This window comes from Panicum virgatum, chromosome 9N (genome assembly GCF_016808335.1).
Source record: "Panicum virgatum strain AP13 chromosome 9N, P.virgatum_v5, whole genome shotgun sequence".
Lineage (NCBI taxonomy): Eukaryota > Viridiplantae > Streptophyta > Magnoliopsida > Poales > Poaceae > Panicum > Panicum virgatum.
The window spans coordinates 71,577,760-71,604,186 of NC_053153.1; the positions used below are offsets into that span (position 1 = coordinate 71,577,760).

At 57.7% G+C, this 26,427-nt stretch overlaps 1 long non-coding RNA gene across 2 annotated transcripts; it reads left to right on the top strand.

Moving 5' to 3' along the window:
• The first annotated feature begins 1,281 nt into the window (after nucleotides 1-1,281).
• On the top strand, nucleotides 1,282-17,547 carry LOC120692551. 2 transcript variants are annotated; one of them, XR_005682667.1, is made up of 5 exons: nucleotides 1,282-1,380; nucleotides 1,454-1,567; nucleotides 1,633-1,772; nucleotides 16,086-16,130; nucleotides 17,247-17,547. It is a non-coding gene; the product is annotated as an uncharacterized LOC120692551 (long non-coding RNA). The 2 variants fall into 2 exon arrangements; XR_005682666.1 differs by having other exon boundaries at nucleotides 1,366-1,567.
• Nucleotides 17,548-26,427: the final 8,880 nt, after the last annotated feature.

A 26,427-nucleotide genomic window follows, 5' to 3' on the forward strand; every position in this document is an offset into this window, starting at 1 on the left:
ACGTCTGAACGCCCGGCGGCCGCGTCTGCCTATGCGGGCGTTCCCACTTGCGGAAACGTGGTCCGGTTCGGTGTGATCCGGGGGCCGGCCGTAAGCGAACTGCAAGCAGAGCCACGTCGGAAGGGCCTCTTTGCCGCAAACGGAAACGGACGGGGGGCAAGCCGGGGCGTCGGCGAGCCTTGATAGCGCCGGCCCGGGTCAACCACCGCCACCGGCCACCGCGGTCGGAGGTCGGAGACCACCACCACGCGGAGCTGGCTCCCGTCCCCACCTGCCACGCCCAGCTTGCGCGCACGCTGGCACGCACACGCACACGCACACGCGCCCGATTTTCTGATGCGCGGCGAGTCCGATCCCACCGAACCGTGGGCCCGGGCAGGCCGAGGGCATCTCCCTCGTTCAGACGGGTCAGTGGCTGATGGCTGATGGCCCAGCGCCGCCGCGCGTCCATCCATTTCATCCCTTCCCCTGTTGCTTGCCGTCCAAGCTAACTGTGTACCTGGAACTGGAAGATGCTGGACGGGTTCCTCTGTTTCTTGGACCTGTCAATGCAGGCCAAAGGAAAACCGGAATTCATGATCACTCGGTCAGAAAAGAAAAACTGCCTCCGGGTGCTAAGCACATTAGAAAAGACTAAACGTGCCATGAATTCCGAGGACAAAGAAGACCATCGGCGGTCGCCAAAGAATTCAAAGGACGACGCAAAGAACTCTCTCTCAGAGTCAGGGCGCGTTTAGTTCCCCGTCTAAAAATTTTTGGATGTCAAATCAGTACTTTGACCGGATGTCGGGAAGACTTTTCGGATACTAATTAAAAAAATAATTTCAAAACTCACTTGGAAACCACGAGACGAATCTTTTAAGCCATTCGAGTAGCTTTACCCCTGCGGATCTACCCCCTAATGATGCTGTCCTTTCCGCACATGCCCCCCCCCCCTCTCGCAGAATTTCTCGCCCGTCCTGCACATCCTCTCAGGGCTCGTTTGGCAGCTTGTTTCCCCGCCGGGTTCCGGCCATTTCCCCGTGGAGGCAGGCCGCGTGGAAAGTTTTCACGGGCCACTCAACCGGCGCGTTTGGAAGCCTGCCTAACGAGGATCTCCAGCCCGATTGAGCCGGTTTTCCACGTGGAAATAAGCCCGACCTCAGGACACCAGGCATCGTTCCCCGCATCGACTCGACTCCTCCGCTCCCCATCACCACCGCTGCACTCACCTCCTCCGCCGTCGCACGCCGCCTTGGTCGCGCTCTCCTCCTCCTTCCCCGTCGCCACTGCGCGTACGTGCTCTCCTCTGCCCCCTCCCACCCACCGCGGTGGCGCTCTCCTTCTCCGCCGCCACCGCTGGTCGCCTCGCTGTACTCGTCTCCATCGCCACCACATCAGGTGAGTCGATCCGATCTACGCGTCGCATCTGCTCCGTGCCCCCGCTAGTATCTCCTCGTACCTTTTCTTGTAGATCGCAGGGAAGAAGAGCTGCAGCCACGAATAAACGACAATCTGAGGCAGTTGGTCGTGGGAGTGTGAGGATCTTATCTTATCACTTCAGCGGCATGTCGTCAAGATCTACTAGGTGGGCTTGTTGTTCCTGCAGTTCTCTTTGTTTGTTTCTCAAGCTGTCGTATCATGTGTATGCAGGCTGGTGATGCTGTATCATGTGTATGCAGTAGGCTGGTGAGGTGGCCGGCCGGCAGTGTGCGTTTTGTTTTATCCTGATCCATCGAACCAGCTCCTACTACTAACTGCTGGTGGCTTGGCTTGAAATATTAGTGCATTTGGTACCTGCATTCTCATTCTTGCTGTCGTGGTGCTGCAAACCACGGCCGGGTGGCGGAAGGCACCCGCCCTAGCCCAGAGGGTGTGTACTCAGGGGGTAGCTCGTCTTAGATCGATCTCCCTTCAGAACACAAGAAACACAGCAGGATTTAGAGTGGTTCGGGCCGCCGGAGCGTAATACCCTACATCCACTGTGTGTTGTATTGCCTTCCCACAAGCGTGAGGAGGTGCGAGAGCTTGAGTCTGTATGGATCTGTCCTGTGCACAGCGAGCGCCTCCCTTTTATATCTCAAGGGGGCGCGTACACAGTCGTTGGATCCCCGACAGGTGGGTCCAACGATGTAGTATAACCTAACGCACTGTTCATGCATTATGGCGTCGCAGGCAAAGGAGATCTTTCTCTTGGATTCCCTCGCCTGCTCCCGGAGCCCTTCGTCCATCATGTCCTAGCGTCGTCTTGTCAGGTCAGGCCCGTCGCAGCTAGTGACACCGCCCGTCACATTGCTTAAGCGGGCGGTGTAGCTTGCGGCGTAGGCGGCATGATGGAAAAGTGCCGTGCTGTCGTATCCGTTTAATGCTACAGGCGGGCTCTGCGCGGGCGCGGCTCAGGCGGCTGCACTGTGCTCCTTGGTAATACGCGGCGCGCAGCGGGGCCTGACAAAAGGCTGTCTTGTGTACCACGGCGGCAGAGCACGCCTTGTCTATCGCATTAAATGCGGTAGGTGGGCGAGTCTTCCTCCGGAAGGCTCGCGCACGATCCCACGCCTCCGGGACACGTGGCGGCTTCGGACCCCTACACGGTGAGGGGAGTCCGGACGGGCGTAGGAGGTCCCGGACCCCTCTGGGGGTCCGAGGCTTCGGCGGTCAGCTTGGAGCTTCCCTTTCATGGAGACACGTGGCGCCACCGGACCCATCCTCAGGCGGGGAACGGTCCGGGGCCGTTGGCCTGGTGAGGGAAAAGCCTGGCCTGTGGGGCCTGGCTACTCCGTCTCTCCCGCGCAGCTACGGATAACTACGCGGGTCCTGCTTTGCTGCAGTAAGAGTGGGTATCCCTGTTGCAGGGTACCGACAGTGGCCCCCGGGCCCACCTTGGGGGAGGTACGAGCCCACAGGTGGGGCCACTTCTGCGATTTGGTACTATATAGCTTGAAGCTCCTTTCTGCAGGTCTTGACCGGCTTTGACTACCCATTGGGTTGGTTGCTGCCTCATCACGTCGCAACGGATTACTGACTAAGGGCCCCACGATAAGCGGTTCACTTAGTCACACGCGCGACGTTTGGCATTGTTGCGGCCGGAGTAAACGGATCATTTACCACCGGCGCAGCTCCCGAAAAGCTCGGCCACGCCTATGATTAATGCGCGCACGTCAGCTCGGCTTCCGCCTTGCTTCACGCGCGCGGGCGACGGTTCGGATCCCGCCTTTTCGCACCCCCGTTGATTACCCACCCTCCCTGACAGGTGGGCCTGGGCCCCTCACGTCATGGACTGGGCGGCTAACTCCTGGTGCGAGCGTCGCTTGAGTTCCGGCGACGGTTCCGGGGCGCGCTGGTTGAGACAGGCTTTATAACGGGGCATACCGTATCCTATGGTTGCTTTCCCGCATTCGTCTTCTTCCTCCAGCCTTTGCGCCCCTTTGCCTCCGAGCCTTCCTTGACCTTCTCTCCCCCCTACACAGGCTCCTTCCTCGCCCGTCAGGAGATGGCATCCCTTGTTCATCCCCGTCGCTTCCAGACCGAGGGAGAGCTGAACACAGTGCGCCGCCTGCTCGGGTGGAGCGCTCAGGAGACCGGCTGGGGGGTGCGAGCAGGCTCAGTTCCCCTTGGCAACCTCCGCGCCGGGGAGTTCGTGCTATTTACCTCGCACGTCTCCGCCGGCGTGGGGCTGCCGATTTCTTCATTCTTGCTGCTGCTGCTGGAAGACTTCGGCCTCCAGCTTCAGCATCTGACGCCCCACTCCCTCCTCCTGGCGTCCATCTTTGTGCATTTATGCGAGATGTTCGTAGGAGTGCGTCCCTGCGTCATCCTCTTCCGCTACTTCTTCATCCTGGTGAAGTCCGGAAGGAGCAAGGACGAAGTGGGAGGGTACTACTTCCAGATAAGGAGCGATCTGCCGACTCCTTACATTCCGGGCCTTGCTGGCGGAAGGTGGGAGGAGTGGCGCAGGGATTGGGTGGTTGCCACCACTGAAGCCAACGAGCGCCTTGTCCTGCCGACCGCGGGGCCCGCCTCCGACAAAGCATCCTGGAGGGCCAAGCCATCGCTGCAGCCGGAGTTCGACTCCGTGCTGGATAAGATCAGGTCACTGGCAGGGAGCGGCCTCACCTCGTGGCACGTGCTCGGCGACTTCGTGAAGCGCCGGATCGCCCCCCTGAAGCAACGGCCGCGACCGGCGTGGAGCTTCACCGGCCTCAACGATTGCAGCAGGACCCACCGCGGGGAGGGAAGCGACCTGACCCAGGAGGCCTTGGAGGTCCTGGTGCGGAACGTGACGGGAGACACCTTCATCGCAGAGAATCTGATCCTCCCGCAGAGCATAGTCCCCCTCTGCGAGGACCCAGCGAGGGTGGCGGTGCTGGCCACCCTGCCAACCCTGGACGACGGGGGACTGGCCCCGCGGCAGACCGGGGGTGACCCGAACCGTGGGCTCCGGATCCCTGGCTCGTCCGGGGATCAGGCTACGCTAAGCGCTGCGGGGTCCGGTGCCACTACGAAGGGGAAACAGGCCGCGGCTGCGGCCGGCTCCAGCCGGGCCCAGAGCAGCTCCGGTGCGTCGTCAGGGGACGTAGGCCGGCGGAGGCTACTCCGGGGCGACGGGACCCTGGTGTCGGAGCCCGTCGCGAAGCGCCAGAGGTCTTCCGAGGGCGCAGGCCAGGGTAGCTCCCGGGCTGCTGGCCCCCACGGGTCCTCTGGCGTAACTGGACCACCACCATCGCCGCCGAGGAATTCATCGCGCCGGCAGCAAGAGCGGCCGCAGCAGGAGCAGCTGCAGGAGCAGCGGCAGCAGGCACGCGGACGGCAGCAGCAGCAACAGGAGCGACCCCGGGCTGCACCCATGCCGCAGTCGCAGGTACAGCAGCAACGGGCGCAGGCCCGGGTTACGCCTGTATCGCAGCTGCAGGGGCAACAACAGCAACAGCAACAGCAGCAGCCGCAAGAGAAGAGGCCCGGGCTCCGGGGACGCTGGGTCCCCGGTTCTGCTGGGTTAGTGTCATCTTGCTCTCCTCCCTTGCGCCGGTGTTGTGTTTTTTTGTGTTGACGGCTTTTCTGCCTTGCTACCAGGGCTTCCCGCCCCAGCGGTTCTTCTACCACCGTTGGCACATCAGCAGGTGCCCGGGCGGCAGCGACCTCGGCATCGACAGCGACGGTGGCAGTAGGTGCGGGACCCTCAGGTACGGCGTCCTGTTGCTAACTCCGTGACACATGATGCGATGCTGACTGTCATGCCATTTCCAGACTCTGCAGGGCTCTGTGCAGCAAGCGGCAGCGGCGGTGGCGCCGGTGCTGGGTGCAGCCGCTCCTGACGTATTGGTGGCGGGGGCACTCGATGCGGCCGTGTCTGCACACAGCTGGCAGCGGGAGACCGAGTTAGGTTCGGCCGCAGCCCGAATTGTCGGCAGCGGGCACCACAGCTTGGTCCGCCGCGCCCAGACTCTGCGGCAGCGGGGGCCCGGACTGGGCCCGACGGCGCCCGACTCGTGCGGCACGGGGGCGCCGAGCTGGGCCCGCCTTGCCCGACTCGGTGGCAGGGGAGGCCCGAGCTGGCCCGCGCGCCCGACGCGGCGGCAGCGGGGGCGCCGTAGCTGGGCCAGGCCGCGCCCGACTCGGCGGCATCGGCGGTGGGCCCCCGGAGCTGGGCCCGGCCGCGCCCGACTCGGCGGCATCGGAGGCTCCGAGCTGGGCCCGGGCCGCGCCCAACTCGCGGCACGGAGGCGCCGGAGCTGGGCCCGGCCGCGCCTGACTCGCGGCAGCGGGAAGCGCCGGAGCTGGGCCCGGCCGCGCCCGACTCGGCGGCAGCGGAGGCGCCGGAGCTGGGCCCGGCCGCGCCTGACTCGGCGGCAGCGGAGGCGCCGGAGCTGGGCCCGGCCGCGCCTGACCTCGGCGGCAGCGGAAGCGCCGGAGCTGGGCCCGGCCGCGCCCGACTCGGCGGCAGCGGAGGCGCCGGAGCTGGGCCCGGCCGCGCCTGACTCGGCGGCAGCGGAAGCGCCGGAGACAGGTGCCGCAGCGGAAGCCCCTACCTCCAGCTCCGGTCCTGCTGCGGAGGAAGAGTTGGAGGTGGTGTTTGGCAGGCGGCTCCTGCAGCTCCAATCCCCCGGAGGAGGGATGCGACTCCGCTTCCTCAGGTGCTGTTGCGAGTTCGGCGTTCGATTGAAGAGGCAACCTCCTCCGCCGAGGTGGCCTTCCGGCGGGAGTGGTCTGCGCTGGAGAGCGAGCGTCAGCGCCTCTCCGACTGGCACACCCGCCTGGAGGCGCACACGAAGGCGGAAGCCTCCCGCGCTGCGGAAGCTCGGTCGAAGCTCAAGTCGGACCAAGAGGCCTACCGAGCCAGCCTTAAGAAGGTGTTTGACCGAGAGCTCGCAGTGTCGAATCGGGAGAAATCCTTGGCACAGCGGGAGCAGGACTTCACCCTGGAGGTTGTTGGGTTTGCTGCTCAGCGGTCCGGCCTCGAGGCTCACCTCGCAGCCCAGCAGTCAGAACTGGAGACTCGCAGCGAGGTCCTCGAGGTCCGGAGGCAGGAGCTCGACGTCTTCTCCGCGACTCTGCAGGGATGGCATGAACAACTGCAGGAGAGGGCCCGCCAGCTGACTGCCGACGAGGCGGACTTGGAAGAGGACCGGAAGTCTCTTGCCAAGCGGGAAGCTCACGCCACCGCCATAGAGAAGGAGCTTGAGCGCCAGCGAGAGTCGCTCAAGAAGCGGAAGGTATACGCGGAGCAGAAGGAGACCAAGCTGGAGGAGCGGTCCCGCGGACTCGAGGAGAGATCCCGCGAGCTGGAGGAGAGGTCCCGCGAGGTGGAGGTGGCCAAGGCGGCCTTGGACACCCGGGTGCAGGAGGCTGTCCGGGAGGCGGTCCAGAAGCACCAGGAAGACCAGCGCGCTGGAGCTCAGCGGATCGCTGACTGGGCGGCCGAAGCGAGCCTCGCACTGGTGCCATTTGGAATGAGCCCGATCCAGGTGGCGCAGCCGCCAGCTTCGATAGCTGACGCCCTCCCAGTGTTGAGCTCCGCTTCGGATAGGCTCCAGCGCCTGGGGCCGGTCCTTACTGGACAGCTTGAAACCGAGGGCCGCGAGCTGATCCGGATGGTGGCGGAGCACATCCTGACCTGCCTCCGGAGCCACGACCCGGCCATCTCGCTGGCGCCCGTGGTCGATGGCCCTGTAGCAGAGACGGAGGCCGCCGCTCGGGACAGCGTGCGGGAGGTCGTTGACTTCGTCGCCGCCTACTTCAAGCGAGAGCCTGCGGACCCTTAGGCTGGGGATTGTATCTTTTTTCTTTTGCATTATGTAACAAACATTGTATTAGTTGAAAGTTTTTGAAATAGAAGAAACTTCAACTTAGCTGTTTGGCGGTTGTTGATTTGCGGTATGCGGCACCCCGGCGCCCTGGCCCCCTGGCGGATAGGTTCAGTTGTCTGGACCTGTCTGCCACCTTGGGCATAGGTGTCACATAGCCTGCAAGGCGAGCAAGCGCCTTGTTCCCTGCGTGGTATACAGGAGTACAGAGAGAAGAATCAAATTTGCTTATATGGTAGCAATGATACTGCAACTTAGCTATTTGACGCATGCAGAATCCATCCATGATGTGTGGGACAAAGCGGATGCCTGGGCCCCCTGGGAGAGAGACTCAGCTGCTGTGAGTCTGTCTACCACCGAGATTGGCTCTTATCCTGCATGAAAGCTTTGAAGCAGATACTCGGCCCCCCTGGTAGATAGGCTCAATGGTTTGAGACTGTCTACCACCGGCCAGGTTTGAACCTGTGTACCACCTCAAAGTTATAGCTTAGAGCAGACCCGCGGGCTCATTCCTGACTAATCCCAGGCTTGGTACCAGGTCTAGGACTCTAGATGCGCAGGTCCAGGTAGCTCTGTACTTGTTACAGAGTGGGGGAGTGCGTAGGCTTAGGGTCGGAACCAGGCTAAGGCGCTACGCAGGGCTCCGGACCACTCCAGGAAGCAGTACGATCTTTCCGGACCCGGCTTCTTCGTCCTAGACCCTTCGCAGCAGTGGGTGAGGCCATTTTGCTGTGCTCGATCCTTTGAGATATAGTGCTGGACACGCCGTGTTGGACTTAGGAAGCCAGCTCTTGAGCTGGGTCGAGGTCCGGGCCCCCAATTACCTGGCTTCAGGTACTAGAGTACTCGTTACAGGGTGGTGGAGAGTGCAGGCTTTTGGGTACGGAACCAGCTAAGCGGCTACACTGTACTCCGAACCACCCCAGGAAACAAGTACCCGCTCCCCAGAGTAGGTCCCTAGGGGTCCGGACCCCTCTCCTGCAGCAAGAGGGTCCGGACCTGTACGGTAGTCCAGCAGCTCAATGCAGATCTTAGTTGCAGCAACAAGAGTAGAGGTCCCGCGGGGGTTAGAAAAAAGCGAAAATTACGAGAATCGAAATGCGTAATTTAACTTTGACACAAAGACAGAATTAGGAAAAAATCTTTCCTTTGCAATCTCGATGTACATGGCTTGCGCGATGGATGTCAGAGGCCGGGTTTATGAGGTCGGACCTCTACCGCTCTGAGCCGCGCGTTAGCCGCTAGTGCGATGGATGCCAGAGGTCGGGTTTACGAGGGTAGCCCTCAACCGCTCCGGGCCGCACGCTAACTCTATCTTATTACAAAGGAAAGGTTATTTCCCTGCTCTGCCTAGGTGTAAAACTTACGCAGATGCTCTATGTTCCACGGGTTGGGCAGCGGTACTCCGTCTTCTGTGGCGAGGCGAACACATCCGGGCCGGCATACCTCTGTAACCTTGAAAGGCCCCTCCCAGCTGGGGGAGAGTTTGTGGAGCCCCGCTCGGTTCAGGATCCGTCTGAGGACGAGGTCGCCAGCCCGGAGCTCCCTACTGTGCACGAACCGTTGACGGTAGCGCCGGAGCGCCTGGTTGTAGCGTGCATTTCGGATCGCTGCTCGCCACCTTCGCTCGTCAACGAAGTCCACGTCGTCGCACCGCAGCTGCTCCTGCATGGATTCGTCAAAGGCCTGGACCCGTGGTGAGCCCAGGTGAATTTCTGGGGGAAGGCATGCTTCAGCCCCGTAGACCAGGAAGAACGGAGTCTCCCCGGTGGCTCGGCTGGGTGTGGTCCGGTTGCCCCATAGTACACATGGAAGCTCGTCAACCCATTTGGCACCATGCTTTTTCAAGCAGTTGTAGGTGCGGGTCTTGAGTCCCCTGAGGATCTCTGCATTCGCTCTCTCAACCTGTCCATTGCTGCGGGGATGTGCCACGGACGCAAAGCATAGCTGGATGCCAATGTCCTCACAGTACTCTTGGAAAAGTCTGCTTTTGAACTGGGTCCCGTTGTCCGCGATGATGCGGTTTGGGACGCCAAATCTGCACACAATGGACCTGAGGAATGCGACTGCTGATTTCTTAGTAATATTCACCACAGGAGTAACCTCCGGCCACTTAGTGAACTTGTCGATGGCAACATAGAGGAACCGGTACCCGCCGACAGCCCGGGGGAAAGGCCCCAGGATATCCACACCCCACACAGCAAATGGCCATGAGGGCGGAATCATCTGTAGAGCTTGAGCTGGGGTGTGTATTTGCTTTGCATGGAACTGGCATGCTTTGCAGGACCTTACCAGCTCAGCCGCATCCTGGAGTGCTGTTGGCCAGTAGAAGCCGTGCCGAAAGGCCTTGCCAACAAGCGTGCGAGAGGAGGAATGACTTCCGCACTCGCCTCCATGGATCTCCGCAAGCAGTTCGCGGCCCTCTCCCTGGGAAATGCATCGCATGAGGACTCCGTTGGCGCCACGGCGGTAGAGATCCCCTTCTACCACCGCGTAGCGTTTAGCCAATCGGACTATGCGCTCAGCGGACACATCGTCATCAGGGAGGATGTCATCTTTCAGGTAGTCCCGGATCTCGGAGATCCATGCATCGGGAGCTCCCAAAGCAGATAGGGGTGGTTCTGTGAGGTCAACAGGCTCCTCAACAGAACACACAGCCCTAGTTGGGCACCATAGGTGGAATACTGCCGGGACCGCTAGCTTCGAGGTGCCAGCTTGATCCCCGTCACCCGGCTCGGCAGGCTGGGCGGTAGGTTTCAGCAGCCGTCTTTCAAAGACACCCTCAGGCACAGAAGCCCAGGTAGATGCTCTCGCAGAGAGATCATCTGCTGCTGAGTTGTGCTCGCGGGGAACGTGTTGTAGTTCCAAGGCGTCGAAATCCTTCTCGAGCTTCCTCACGTGTATGAGGTATGCCGCGAGCTGGGGATTATTGCAGTTGCAATCCCCTCGGACCTGCTTAATGATTAGCTGGGAGTCCCCCTTCACCAGAAGCTGCCGGACCCCCAATGAGAGGGCTTGGGTCAGGCCGAAGATCAGAGCCTCGTATTCCGCCATGTTGTTGGTGGCCTTGAACTCAAGGTGCACCATGTACTTCAGCTGATCTTCGTTTGGGTCGATGAGGACCACACCAGCTCCGGCCCACTTCTCGCGGGCGGACCCATCAAAGAAGAGTGTCCAGTGAGGCTCGGTGAAGACTGGTGTCCTGATTTCCGGCTCCGGGGGTCCAACATTTATGGCGGGACCTCCAGGGTTGCTTGGGGAAGGAGTCCACTCCGCCATGAAATCAGCCAGGATCTGGCTTTTGACCGCATGGCGTGGCTGGAATTCCAGTTGGAACTCCGCCAGCTCTGCTGCCCACTTGGCGATATTGCCTGTGGCGTTGGAATTGTGTAGAATCGCTCTTAATGGGTAAGAGGTCACTACAACAACTCGGTGTGCTTGAAAGTAGTGGCGCAGTTTCCTGGACGCAATAAGTATTGCATAGATAAGCTTATGCGTCTCAAGATACCTGGCCTTTGCCTCGTGGAGGACTTCACTGACGTAGTAGACTGGCTTTTGGACGGTCCGGACCCTAGTTCCTGGGTCCAGTTCGTCCTTGTCCACCGCATCTGTCCCTTGGGCCCCCAGTGGTTCTGGGCTCCCAATGGGATGAGGCTCCTCCGGACCTGCCTGTGCGGGGCCCGGACCTTCAAGCTGGGGTGAGGCTGACGGGCCCCCGTGTCCGGGGTCCGGCTCACCATCCTCGGCTAAGAGGACCTTGGTGCTCCCCTGGCGGGTTTGCTCCATCCTTTCGGCGACCAGCACCATGCTGACCGCCTCCGCAGATGCAGCAAGATACAGAAACAACGGCTCACCGGGTTCTGGTGCCACCAATACTGGCAGCGAGGTGAGGTGCTGCTTCAGCTCCTGGAAGGCCTGTTCAGCCTCTTCGGTCCATGAAAATGGACCGGACCTCCTCAACAGCTTGAAGAAGGGAAGGGCCCTCTCAGCCAGCCTCGATATGAAGCGGCTAAGAGCAGCGAGAGACCCAGTAAGCTTCTGGACGTCCTTGATGCGGCCAGGAGGCCTCATTGCTTCGATCGCCTTGATCTTGGCTGGGTTTGCCTCGATGCCTCGATGCGAGACCAGGAAACCCAGCAGCTTCCCTGCTGAGACGCCGAAGATGCACTTCTCTGGGTTCAGCTTCGTGCGGGTGGCGCGAAGACGGTCGAAGACGAGGGACAGGTCCTCCACTAGTGTTGATCCTACCTTAGTCTTGACCACAACGTCATCGACATAAACCTCAACAATATCTCTAATTAGATTACAGAAGGTTTTGTTCATAGCTCGCACAAACGTGGGTAAGGCATTCCTTAGACCATACGGCATGACAATGTAGCAATAAAGCCCATCTACTGTTACAAAGGCAGTATGCTTCCTATCCTCTCTAGACATCTGAATCTGGTGGAAACCAGAGTATGCATCTAGGAAAGACAAAAGATCACACCCGGAGGTGGAGTCCACGATCTGATCGATACGCGGAAGAGGGTAGGGGTCTCTCGGACATGCCTTGTTGAGGCTGGTGTAGTCGATGCACATCCGGAGCTTCCCGTTGGCTTTTGGGACGACGACCGGATTGGCCAACCACTCGGGATGGTGGACCTCCTCGATGAAGCCAGCGTGTAGGAGCTTGTGGACTTCTTCGCGGATGAAGTTCTGCCGCTCCACAGACTGCTTCCGAGGTTTTTGGCGCACCGGCGTGGCGCCGGGGTAGATCCTCAGATTGTGCTCGATCACTTCCCTGGGGATCCCGGGCATCTGCAACGGTTCCCAGGCGAACACGTCGACATTTGCCCGGAGGAAAGCGATGAGCGCGTCTTCCTATTTCTCCTCCAGGTTCCCCGCGATGCGGGTGGTCCTGGTGGTGTCTGCCCCAATCTGTACCGACTTCACGGGAACTTGGTCCGGATCAGATGGTTGGACCTTGGGAGCCTTTGCAGGCGCCCTGGGTTGCGAGGTGGACGGATCCTCCTCGGAGCGTGCAGCCTCTGCCGCCAGAGTGTGCAGTCTCTCAACTGCAGCAACGGCAGCGGTGCGGTCGCCCTGCACGGTGAGGACTCCGGCAGGGGAAGGCATCTTCAAGACCAAATACCCATAGTGGGCAATGGCCATGAAGCGGTAGAGTGCCGGTCGGCCAATGATAGCGTTGAACGGGAGGTTCACCTCCGCAACATCGAACATGACGCTTTCTGTGCGGAAGTTCTCCTCGGTCCCGAACGTGACCGGCAATGTGATGCTCCCCAGGGGGAACACCGGATGTGGGCCCACCCCGGAGAATGGGCGAGAGGGAGTCAGCTTGGACTCTGGGATCTGCAGCTGCTTAAATGCTGCATAACTGATGACGTTGAGGCCAGCCCCACCGTCAATCAGCACGTGGTAGAGCCTCACGTTGGATATGACAGGAGCCGTGACTAAAGGTAGCACACCAGCTCCAGCCATATTCTCCGGGCAGTCGGATGGCCCGAAAGAGATGGTGGTGTTCATCCACCTCTGGTGCGGCGCCGCCCTCGGGACCCCCGGCTTCGCCGAAAGGACCTCCCGGCGAAGGGTCTTCACGTCCCGCCGGGAGACAAGCTCCCAGCTCCCGCCATACATCACGTACAGCTTCTTGCGGCGGTCGCCGTTGTCGGAATCGGAGTCGTCGTTGTGATAGACGCCCTTCAGCTCTCGAGCGGGGGATTGGTACCCCAGCTCCTTCTCCCCGGCTGCGGCCCTGCTGTCAGAGGCCTTCTCCTTGCCGGCCCGCTGGCGAGGAGGGGGTGAGTCATCCTTAGAGGACTGCTCCCGCCGCCCACTGACCCGTTTCGCGAGCTTTTGGATCTCGCGGCAGTCAGCAGCGCTGTGGCGAGCGGTGGGATGCACTGGGCATGAACCTCCGCTCCCACCTTGCGGGCGAGGGCGTTTGCCGTGTGTATTCTGGCCCCCAGCCGCTGCCGCCGCAGCCGGCGCCGCTGGTGGCGCTGCTGCTGCAACGACTGGTCCGCCAGAATGCGGCTCCCCTCGACCCCGGTTCTTCTTCTTCTTCTTGTCACCGCCCTGAGCGGTAGCGCTGGAGCCACCAGCCTTGGTGTCTCCGTCTTGGGGGGCTGAGTGCCATGCACGGCCCTCGGCGGCCCTGGCACACTTGTCTGCCAGGGAGAAAAGCGTAGTGACGCTTTCCACCTCGTGCGTCGCCAGCTTCTCGAGCATCTTCTCATCACGCACCCCCTGACGGAAAGCAGTAATAATAGATGCATCTGAGATACGAGGAATGGTACCCCGTACCTTAGTGAAGCGCGAGATGAAAGCCCGAAGCGTTTCCCCGGGTTTTTGCCTCACGGCGTGAAGGTGTGCCTCCACACCATGCTGCTGGTAGGCGCTGGCGAAGTTCGCTGTGAACCTTGCACAGAGCTCTTCCCAGGACTGGATCGTCCCAGGTGTGAGGTTCATGAGCCAGGTCCGGGCTGGCCCGGACAAGGCTACATGAAAGTAGCTTGCCATGACGGCGCCGTTGCCACCAGCTGCTGTGATGGCAGTAACGTACACCTGCAGGAATTCCGACGGGTTAGTAGTACCGTCGTACTTTTCCGGCAAGTGGGGGCGGAACTTGGGTGGCCACGCCACGGCGCGGAGGTGCTCCGCAAGCGCAGCACAGCCCACCCCGGCCACCGGTGCCCCTGGCTGAATCCGGGCGTTCACCGGAGGCCTGGGTGCCGCCGCGTCCAGATCGACATTGAGGTTGCGTCCCTCAATGTTGAGACGGCGCTCTCGCGCCCTCTCGACAGCGATGCGGGCATCCTCCCCCGCGCGCCGGCGGTTGAGCTCCGCCCGCAAGTCTTCTGTTCGTGCACCCCTCACGGTGGGGGAGCGCACAGATGCCGACGCACCGCCCTGACGCTGGTGGTAAGGTACCACCGCGTTGCCAGGCGGAGGTCGTTGCCCAGTCTTTGCAGAACTGGGGGAGGCCTGAGCCAGGTGGAGGAGACGGTCGACGTCGTCTCGCCACTGCCTCAGGGCGTCTGGCGAGGCTGCCTCAGCCGGAGGGTTGCGAAGCAACTCCCTAGCCGCGGCTAGAGCTCCGCCGCTCGCAGTCTGTGAGGGGGCCCTTGATGGGCGCCCTGACTCTTGCCGGCGGGCGGCTCGCGCCGCCGCCAACGGTGGCTGCTCCACAGGCACGGTTGCCCCTGGAGCAGTAACGCGAGGGGCGTGTGGCGTGGAGGACGCCACCCCCTCCGTCATCTCCACGTCGTCCACACGAACCATGGGGACAAAGCGGATGATGAAAATGCGACGAGCTACCTCCCCTACCTGGCGCGCCAAATGTCGTGGTGCTGCAAACCACGGCCGGGTGGCGGAAGGCACCCGCCCTAGCCCAGAGGGTGTGTACTCAGGGGGTAGCTCGTCTTAGATCGATCTCCCTTCAGAACACAAGAAACACAGCAGGATTTAGAGTGGTTCGGGCCGCCGGAGCGTAATACCCTACATCCACTGTGTGTTGTATTGCCTTCCCACAAGCGTGAGGAGGTGCGAGAGCTTGAGTCTGTATGGATCTGTCCTGTGCACAGCGAGCGCCTCCCTTTTATATCTCAAGGGGGCGCGTACACAGTCGTTGGATCCCCGACAGGTGGGTCCAACGATGTAGTATAACCTAACGCACTGTTCATGCATTATGGCGTCGCAGGCAAAGGAGATCTTTCTCTTGGATTCCCTCGCCTGCTCCCGGAGCCCTTCGTCCATCATGTCCTAGCGTCGTCTTGTCAGGTCAGGCCCGTCGCAGCTAGTGACACCGCCCGTCACATTGCTTAAGCGGGCGGTGTAGCTTGCGGCGTAGGCGGCATGATGGAAAAGTGCCGTGCTGTCGTATCCGTTTAATGCTACAGGCGGGCTCTGCGCGGGCGCGGCTCAGGCGGCTGCACTGTGCTCCTTGGTAATACGCGGCGCGCAGCGGGGCCTGACAAAAGGCTGTCTTGTGTACCACGGCGGCAGAGCACGCCTTGTCTATCGCATTAAATGCGGTAGGTGGGCGAGTCTTCCTCCGGAAGGCTCGCGCACGATCCCACGCCTCCGGGACACGTGGCGGCTTCGGACCCCTACACGGTGAGGGGAGTCCGGACGGGCGTAGGAGGTCCCGGACCCCTCTGGGGGTCCGAGGCTTCGGCGGTCAGCTTGGAGCTTCCCTTTCATGGAGACACGTGGCGCCACCGGACCCATCCTCAGGCGGGGAACGGTCCGGGGCCGTTGGCCTGGTGAGGGAAAAGCCTGGCCTGTGGGGCCTGGCTACTCCGTCTCTCCCGCGCAGCTACGGATAACTACGCGGGTCCTGCTTTGCTGCAGTAAGAGTGGGTATCCCTGTTGCAGGGTACCGACACTTGCCTTTTTTTCATCTCATTTCACGAAAGAACATGACAATGCTAATAGTGGTAGTTAGCTAGGCAGTGCAATTTTTAATGAAATACTAATCTACATTGATATTTATTGGAAATAAAATAGCTAGTTTCAGAGCAAGTGTAGCACGCTTCTGCATATTTGATCTGATGCATGCTAGGATGTGATGTGATCCATGTGTAGCAAGTTGGACTAATCTTGTTCAAGACTGAATATGCACTTTCTGTAACCATGAAACTGAGCCATGTAAACTTGTCTGATCATGTCTGACTGAAAAAGCAAGTAGAGTTAGTATAGATATCATCGAATGGATGAAGTTTTGTTTTGGTCTTGCACCTGAATTTCTAATACTTTTGTAATCATGTAAACTAAGCGAAATGTCAATTTTTGTGTTACTTGCAGAGTGCTCAGTGGAAGCAATGAATGGTATAAAACTGAAGCAATCAGGTCTGCATTTCTTATTCTGTGAAGCCTAGAGACAGTAGTTGAGGAAGACATTATACTTGTTTGGTCTAAGAAAAAAATGTGTTTGATGCTAGATTAATCACAAGGGTTTGGGGGGGGGATTGTGGTGAAAACTAATCAGAAAAACATAAAACCACTGGTTGCCAATTGCCATAAATACTCGAGTCAAAAATATTGTAGTGTTGAAATTTTGTTCCCCACAAATAACTATACCCAATAGTGGTGAATTAATGTAGCACTATTAGCCTATCCATTTGTGGCACCTTTTGTTGTCACAAAAACATTTGATTTTGTTAGAAATTATTGTGTCAATTCTTCTTCTCACTATTTTATTATAACAGTGGTAAGTAAATCATCACAATTGATATGTGAAAAGTGACACCTTTATCATCACAATTTATTAAACTAATGATCGAAGCAGATCTCTTTGATGCCAATTTTCTTGCATTGATATTGGAGTGCTACTTGGTGGTGTCCACTGTCCACATAGATCTGAATTGTAATTCCACATATTATGTGTTTGATGGAGGCTGCAAAGCACCAGAATGTATGCGTGCAATAAGGTCACCCATTTGTTGATCAAGTTCTCTCCACTCTATGTTTGACGCAAGGAAATAAGCTCATCACTCAAGAAACTAAGCTCATCGCGTTGGGCTTGCTGCTCTTGTTGCAATTGTTCATTTGTTTCGACCACTGTGGAGACTTGGCCTTCCAAAACTTGTGCACGTTGCTCAGCAGCCCCGGCACATTGCTCAGCAGCATCTGCACGTGCTCGAGCTGCAGCTTCGCGTTATTCTGAAGCCTCAATTAGCACTAGCTGCTAGTATTATTTTTTTCTAGTAGCATAAAACATGTGGTTGTCATGAAAAAGGTATTGAACATATGAGGTCTAAATTATATGTTGAATCTAAGCTGTACTGTAGGAGACTAGGAGTATTTTTCGAAATTCTTAAAGTGAATTGTAACAACTGATGACCTTTTAAGTTTGATTTTAAGTAGAATCATATTGTGTGTGTGGTATGAAAAATGCAGATATCTTTTAACATCTAACTTTTTGAATCCGAGTTAACATGTCGCTATTTTTTGTGTTACTTGCAGTGTGCTTGGTGGGAACCAATGCATGATCTCAGAGAAGTGAAGTTTTACATATTTGTGATGAATCAACATGGCAGTTGACTATTAATGGCGCTACAAGTCCTTTTGATTCTTTGCAGTTGTGTTATTTATATGCATGCAAGTACCTGATATGGTTGGATGATACAAATCTGTTAGATGCATTATGCCTTGATAGCCGTTTATCTTTGTTTTTTAATTTATGGGTGTACGGCAAACCACATGTTCTACATTCTGTAACCGTGGTAGACGTTGCCAGAGAAGATACACAAGTTACCTAATTTTTTTATTTTTTCCAATTTATTTGATCATTTTCTTTGTATCTAGGGATTTCTACCATTTGTCTTCCAAATGGTTACCGGGAATGAATCCCAAGCAGAGATTTCTCCCCATGGAATTGAGGGGGTTCTCACCTGCCACGAAAATCCCCCTCGGGGGTTCCTATCCCTGGGTTTTATGCCTCTTGCTGCCAAACTAGGCCTCAGGTTGGTTCTACCAGGTTGCGACTTTCTAGCTCATGATGAGGGACATGGCACGTGATCTTCCTCCCCCCGCTCCACAGATCGACACGCGGATCGTGGGATGGATCATTTGCCGCGCCGGCCTACTCCTGCTAATGGGGCGGGGTTTGACGGATTTTTTGGGTGGGTTTTAATACGAGTACTATTGGATGGGTGGAAACGGGTGACACTATAAAACGGGTTGGGGCGGGTTGGGTTGACGACACAGACGAGTTGGGACGGGTTGGGGCGCTATGGTAGTAGATCGGCGCGTAAGTCGCATATCATCTTTTGTCGTGACTTCGGGTTGGGGCGGGTTGGGGCATTGGGCCGACGGGATGGGGTCGGGGCGGGTGGTAGTTAGGGCTCTTGAAATATGGGTAGTGGCGGATTTGAGGCGGGGTCAACCCCATTCACTGTGTTCGGCTGGTCTGCAGCCCTCCAGCCCTACAATATTTCTCTCTCACACTACTCCAGCTCCAGCCTCCAGCCACCAGCCAGGTAACAGTATTTTTCTCTCACACCACTCCAGCTCCAGCCTCCCGAACACAGTGATTAGCAGGCGTACGCCGGTCTTTTTCTTGATCTGGGATGATGCTGGTGTGCAAGTGCAACCGGTGTGTGTTTTTGCATATCTTTTGCTTGCTCCAAGTAGATTTCTGGCTCGAAAGCCTTCCTTATAGGGGTTAGCTAGGGAGTGAGTTTCTCGCATCGCCGGAGACGGAAAGCACGCCACCGTCTAGCTAGTGCCGCACCCAGCGTTATTTATTGGCCCAATGGCATACACGAGCGAGATAGGAACGTGACCCTTTCTACTACCTCGTCGTGGCCGGCTGCTGGGCTACCGGATCGGATCAGAATGCATGTGGTGATGGTGATGCGATCTCCCGTATCGAGACCCCCTGTCCTCCTAGCGACACTCGTAATCAAAGGTGGGCGTCACTTGCTAAGTGTAGCTAGGCTGGGGTACGGCTAGGGCTTGGGACCGCGTGGCCACCGGCCGGGCACGTGACAGGCGGCACGCGGGAAAACTACCGTATGGGCGGCGCGCGGGAACGGCGCCCGCGGCTGATTTGCGAGCTGCGTGCTGCGTGCTGCGTGCTGCGTGCGCCGCGGCGGGGGCGGACGCCGCGCGGCTTTGCGCGGTCGGTCCAACCGGGCAGAACGCCAGACCTTACCCCCGTGGACGAGGAACTCTCGAGCAGGGTGCCCTTGGAGTTTGGACCCCTACCTGGCTGTCGCGACCCCAAGACTCCGGGAACACGGCAGGCCGCGCGGCGTATGCCGGCGCGCCACGCACGCAGCGGCCGCCTGCAGAAACCACGCCGTCAGCGTCAGGGAACAGGCGGCAGCACACGGCAACGGCCTGGGCGAGGCAGGGAAGTGCGGGCGTGTGCGCGTGGCGCCTCCCTGTTGGCCGCCTGGGCGACGTGGTGCGCCCTCGGGGTCCGGGCACGGATCGGCGCGTTGGGCAGCGCGCCATCCCGTTCAGGCCTCCTCCGCGGGCGCATGTGCGCGGCTCTGTGGGGACTGGGGAGAGAGAGGGGGGGCAAAGCGAGCGCGCGGACGTGTCGACGCCCCACGCGAGGCCGCGGCATGTGCCGGGCGCCATCGGCGCTGCGGGCCATGTTGCGGTGGCGGACGGGTCGGGGAACGGGCCGAGAGGACTCGGGGTCCGAACCCGGGGCTCCGTGGGCAAACCGGGGCGCGCGCCGGCCGCCGTGGTTGGCCGGCCGACGGCCCGAATCGCCTCGAAACCGACGAGATCGCACGGGGGAACCACGGGCCGAACGGTGGGCGCCTGTGGCTGCCCGGCGCGGCGCGGCGCGGCGCGGCACCGCGCATGTGCCGCCTCCGCCGCGGCGTGTTCCCGCCCTCGCCTCGCGCCAAGCCCCTAGCTACCCCGTGTCCGTGGCCTCTCCGATTTCTTTTTTTTTTGCTCCCATTCCATGTGCGCCTGTTTCACCGGATCGCGTTCGTGTTTCGCTCCTGCAATTTTATTTTTTTGTTTCGATCAAGGGCAGCACGCCGCACGGTCCTGTGAAAAATCTTTTCGCCGCGTCATCTGGATCACCGGATTCCTGGAGTCTGGAGAAGCTAGGGAAAGCGACAGTGCTCGTACGAGCATTAGTATTCTGATCAAAGGAACCGGATGCGTGCCGGGGTCGCTCATGACTCATAGGTATTCTGATCAAAGGAACCGGATGCGTGCCGGGGCCACGATCTTGGAGGACAGCGACGCCATCGTCCTAACGATCCTTTGTTTAAGCGAAGGCTTCAATCGCGGTTCAGCACGAGGTCCGATTCGTGCTTCACTTTCGGTCGTTTTGCCCAGCTGGACGAACAACTTACAACTGCTTCTTTTTTCCTTTTTGCAGGCTTCAGATTTACCCCAGCCCAGCCGGCGTCGCGGTCAGAGGATCCAGGTCACCGCGTGCCTACCTGCACCTGTTACGCACACCCGGCGAGGTTGGTGCGTGTTGGGTCACCAACCCGTCGTCACTGTGACACTCTGTGTCCCTGTCCGTCGCTTGCGCCGGTGCGTGGGCTTGTTGGTTGTTGCCGTTGCCGCCGTCTCATCCTCGTGCATGGCCTGGTCCTCGTGCTCGCTGGCTTCCGTTCGCGTCTGGGATTCTGTTGCTTTGCGTGCTGACGAGCAGCCGAGCAGGCTGCATAGCGTCTTCCTTCCTGCTGAAAACTACTGGTGTGGTAGGACGCGGTAGTAGAATTCGGTCTGTGCTAGATTCAGGGGAAAGGGAACTTTTGTCGAATAAATTCCCTGGCGGTTGGGTTCCAATTCCTTGCCAGGCGAATCACCTTGTGTTTGGAGATGCTGATGCTTCGGCAACTTTGGCCAACGCACCTGCCCACCCGATTTTCCCTCCGGAGGTGCAGCTTCCTGCGAACTCTCCTGTGCAGGTGCTCCCTGCCCGGCTGGACCGAGCGAGCCATTGTTCCTGACGCCTCACACCTGGGACGGCGACGATCAGAGTCGATCGGCGAATGCGTTCCCCAGCTCGATGCAAAGTTGCGTAAGATCGGCGGCAGGCACCGGAGGGACACTGATGGATGGATGCGCGGCCTGCTCCACGTCTCGATGGGACGACGGATGGCTGAGCTGCTTCGGTCACCTGTAACTGAAGCCAACGACGAACTCGGAGTCTCGTTAGCTCTGCAGTCCGGCCTCGTTGTCAGAAACAGGTTACCGAATGGCCGGGTTCTGAGACACGAGGGCTCATCCAGCGAAACAGTTCACACGCCGGCCGGCACATGAGCCATCGGACTCGACACCACGCATGATTTTTCAACAGAAACATGACGAGCGCGTCAGTTCGAAACAAGACGAACCATTACGCTAACTGTATGTAGGCACCTGGATCACATCCGTCATCGCAGAACGCAACGGCCCAGCTCCGGTGGGGCCTCGAAAGAGACGCGGCGGACGACGCATACCGTCGTGCAGCTCACGCGGACGCCCGCGGTGTTCGCCTGATCACGAAGGGTGCGGCGCGTCGGCGCCAACAGCTAGCCACTTCAAGCGCCATGCCCTTGAAGATGATCAGCGAGATGGCCTTCGGGTATTTGCGCTGCCATGGAGACACTACTAATGTAAGTGACTTTGCCGGATCTTCATCACAAGTTAAACCACATTTCAAGTGAAAAGAAATTGAACTTTCGACTAAGTTTGGAAGGTCCCTTCTTGGATTGGAGACTGCAATTCGGAACTGACTTGAAGCAACACTGAGAGGAGCTTTACAACTTTCAAATGGGAACTTGAGAACTGAGTGAGGCCTGCTCACTCACTTAGGTCCCATTGCTGCAAGTTGAAGGTCCTTTTTACGATTTAACCTTGAGTCAATTGTACAGCTTTCCGGACTGTAAGTTGAGTGCAAGGTTATCAAAAGATGACATCAATGTTATCACTGAAACAGCTCATCTCTTCATCACTTCAAACAACAGGGAATATGGCAGAGAAAAGGAGTGACCGATGACAACACAGGCACCAACAACCACAGTCTACAGGGCATCTCAGACCGGTGCAGACCTTGCTCCCTTGCATTTTGGCTGCACATATGCAAGAGAAGCTGCTGCTACCGGGCCCCCACAACGTTATCTGAACACACATGCAGATATGGACCAAAGGGGCTCCCCATCTAATGAAGGCCAGATGGAGCCGACTCCAGTACAGTACTAGTTTTCCGGGCAACATCAGAGAATTGCTGCCTGGGAAGCTTATTAACCTCGAGCGAAACCACAGTAGCCGACCCCTCCTGCATTCTCAGGCCGCTGCAAACTTCTCAGGCCGCTGCAAACTTAGCGTGCTGACGAGCAGCCGAGCAGCCTGCATAGCGTCTTCCTTCCTGCTGAAAACTACTCTGGTGTACGCGGTAGTAGGAATTCAGTCTGCTTTTTTTTTTTTGACAAGAATTCAGTCTGTGCTAGATTCAGGGTAAAGGGAACTTTTGTCGAACAAATTCAGGCAAACAACTTTTGGATTCGAATTCCATGCGAAGCGAATCCAGGCAAGGCAAACAACGTGTTGGAGGCGAGGAGTGACGAGCACGACGGCAAGCGAATCCATGCTGATGCTTGGGCAACTTTGGCCAACGCAACTGCCCACCTGGGGTGCGCGGTTTTCCCATCGGATGTGCGGCTTCCTGCGAACTCTGTGCAGGTGCTCCCTCGACGGCTGGCCCGAGCGAGCCTTTGTTCCTGACGCCTCACACACACCTGGGACGGCGACGCTGAGGATCGATGCATCTTCTAAGCTTTGGGAAGCGGTGTGAATGAGACCAGAGTCGATCGGCGAATGCGTTCCCCAACTCGATTCAAAGCTGCGTAAGAGGAAAGAGAAAAGGAGCCCCCTTTCTTCTCCGCTCGGGCCGCCCCCCGCAGCGGCTCCAGCGGCCAACCGCGCCGCCGCCGCTTCATCTTTCTCCCAACCTCCTCCACCTCGCCGCTGCTGGAGGGGCCGCTGGAGGTCCGTGCGGACCTCAAATGTCACGGCCCACGGTCCGACTGGTCCGCGCGGGTTACTGAGCGCACGGCTACTGTAGGAAATGGTGAGAGAGCCTCCAACTTAAATAGCCGGTCTTTGGGAAGCTAATAACTCCGTTCGAACTTTTTGCGCGAAGCGAGAATGAAAACGCAAGAGAGTTATTTAGCAGGTGTGTTTTACTCAACGTGTAGAGTAAATCTTATCCATTCTCCCGGGTCGGGTCGTTACAGGGGTATCAGAGCCAAACTCTCGCGGTTTCACACCACATACGGGCAAAAGTGCGCGTACATGAGCACGTGCGCGCGTGGGGACACAGATGCTGTCGCGGGATTTCTAGGGTACCCACAGCCGGGTGGCGGAACGCACCCGCCTATTCCCAGAGAGAGAGTGCTCGGGGAGGTACTAGGCGATTGGGCTGATCTAGCTCTGAGATAAGTACACAAGAACACACGATCTAGAGTGGTTCGGGCCGCCGGAGCGTAATACCCTACGTCCACTGGGAGAAGTTTTGATCTCTGTTGTGTATGAGTCTATCCTCTGCCGAGCCTTGGCTCTCACCCAGCTTGAGTCTTTCTTCTAGCGGGCGCCCCTTTTTATAGACCAAGGGGGCGAATACATAGGACGTTGGGGCCCCGACAGGTGGGCCCAACATGACTGCGCAACATACTACGCATATGTAACCATCTAGGCCCTCAAGGTATGTTTCGGTGATTAATGACAACCATTATTGTGACTAATGAGTTTGTGCAGCTTAATAAATCATTATCGCTCATTTGGTCATATGTCAAAAGAGGCCCCTCAATTTCGGTTATTCAAAAAGGCGATCTCGGCTTTTAACTTTCTTTTGTCAAGGCTAAGGATGTTTCTAGTCCTAAGTGTCACAAGGTTGAGAAGGACACTTAGGTTAGTATAGATTTTATAGTTTTGTAGTGATCGCACTATTAAGAGGAGTTCATGAGTTAGTAGCTTGATCAAACTTAAGTTGGCTCTAGAAATATTACACACTCACTCAAAAACAGCAAAAGATGGTCAATAGAAGTCAACACAACTCTTGGAAGAAGAAACAATCAAAGTCACATTCGAATCCAAGTCAAAACAGCTGAAAACAAAGAAAATCAACAACACCGGTTGAACCGGTGCTCTAGCATCGGAGCATCCGATGCATGGCGGAAGGACCGATGCCCTGTCGGTCCATCTTCTCTGGATGAAGGCAGAAATCAAGTTAAGCACCGGTTGAACCGACGGTTCAGAATCAAAGCACCGGTGCAATGAAAGTCCTTTGTTCCAGAGAGCATGTTTGGTGGACTCCAACTTCTCTTCAGCACCGGTTGAACCGACGGTTCAGAATCAAAACACCGGTGCATTGGATGTACTTTGTTCCAGAACGCTTGTTTGAGTTGATTAGCGAACCTCTTCAGCACCGGTTGAACCGATGCCCCTACGGAGCATGCATCGGTGTAATGACGCAAGCGTAGATACTGTGTCAGAACTTCAACGGCTACTTCTTTGACACAGAGAGACCGGTTGAACCGATGCCTATATTTTCTATACCGTCGGTTCTTCCGGTGGTCACGGTTTTTCTGCAGAAAACCTCCAACGGCTATGTGACCTCCTCCACTCTATATAAGGGTACCCCCTGGTTCATTTCAGTTGCCTTTTGACATCTTGAAAACCTGAGGCCACCCTTGAGAAGAAGAGAAAGAGATTTGAGCAAAAGAGAGAAGATCTAGTGCTTAGTTTGTGTTTCAACTTTGAAGAACTCATCCTTTTCAAGTGTAGTAAGTGTGCTTGAGCTAGGGCCAACTGAGTGTAGGTCAAGTGAAGGCTTAGGAGCTTGTTACTCTTAGTGTTTGGCAGCACCTAGACGATCTTGGTGATCGAAGTGTTTCTTCCGGAGCTTGCCAAGGATTGTGGGAGCCCGAAGAAGTGTGTACGTGGCTTGATCTCCACCACGCCGGGATGGTGAACGGAGACTCTTAGTGAGCGCCCAAGTCTCGGTGACATGGGAGGTGACAAGACTCTTAGTGAGTGTCACAACGTGGATTAGGGGTGTGTGCCAACACATCGACACCACGGGAAAAATCCGGTTGTCTCTTGCCCACTCTTTCATTTCAAGCATTTACTTCTTGCAACTTTTCTTGTGCTTGACATTAGAGATCATAACTTAGCTCTACCTTGCTTAGTTTCATATCTTTGTTAGCTTGTGTAGTTTGCTTTGTTTAGCCGGTTGGTGAATTGAGCCTTACTAGCCTTGCATAGTTTAAGGGTGTTTTATTGCTTTAGAATTTTGAAAAAGGCCCAATTCACTCCCCCTCTTGGTCCATCGATCCTTACAGCAGAGTATTTAGATGGGTACAGTGGTTACGGATCTTTCCTCCGATACGCCCTGCTATCGCTACAGTGGTCTTCTCTTGTCCCGTCACCAAGGTGTCCGTTGGGGGAGCGTAGCTTGCGGCGTAGCCTGTGGAGGCTATTATGTAGGCGTCATAATGGGTGAAGCCGAGCCGTCGTATCCATCTGTTATGGCAGACTTGGCAGGCGCGGCGTGGGCGGCGCCAGCGGCTCCACTATCTTGGTAATACGCGATCAATAGTGCCCCCTGGTCAAAGAATCGCCTCGGCTTCCACTGCATCAAAGCGGGCGTCCACCTACCACAATAAATGCAGTGGTGGGTGAGGCTTAGTATGGAGACCAAGCGGCCTTGTACACGTGTCCGTGCTTGTAGACACGTGTCGGCTCCGGACCACCCCGAGGCAGGGCGTCGACTTCTTCCCTTAGTGAGGGGTCCGGTTACCATACAAGGGGTCCGGGACCCCATGAGGGGTCCGGGACCTCCGCGGGGGTCCGGACCCCTCGGGAGGTCCGGAGCCCCGGCTGTTCGGGCTGCCCGCCTCTTCCGGGACACGCGTCGTTCCCGGATCTTTCCCAGTCGTGAGGCAGGTCCGGAACCGTCGCCGAGAGATCAGGACTCCGGACCACAGGGGTCCGGCTGTTTGGACGTAGTCAAGGATAACTTCAAGGCCCTTGCCTAGACACAGCAAGAAGGGGTACCCCCAGTCCTGGGGTACCGACAGATGCCACCGGCATGTGGACGGACACACATGGGGTGCTGGCAGTGAACCCACGGACGTGGCACATGGGATCGTTATCACTAGACGTATGAGACGTGGCCAAGAGAGGAGATCCTACTCCTTTGTCCCGTATGGGTAAGCTGGTTCGACGGGGACGTCGAATCCTAACGGGGGGAGATTGTCACGGCCCACGGGCTGACTGGGCTTCGCGGGTTACTGTAGCGCACGGCTACTGTAGCGCCGTGGCACAGTCTCTTTAGTCCCAAACTGAAAACGGTGAGGGAGCCGAACCAGCTTAAATAGACGGTCTCCGGAAAGCTAGGAACTCCGGTTCGAACCTTCTGCGTGAAGCGAGGACGAAATCGCAAAAGAGTTATTTAGCAGGTGTGTTTTACTCGACGTGTAGAGTAAATCTTAACCGTTTTCCCAGGCCGGGTCGTTACATCAAGGAGGGCGGCGGCGAGGCTTCCCATGGTGGCGCGCGGGATCTCGCGGCCGGCGAGATCTCGAGGGCGGCTTGGCCTGTCGGTGCGGGCCGCCCCCGCGGCGGCGGTGGCCATGGGCCTCAGATCCGGCGCCGTTCTGGCCGGATCTGG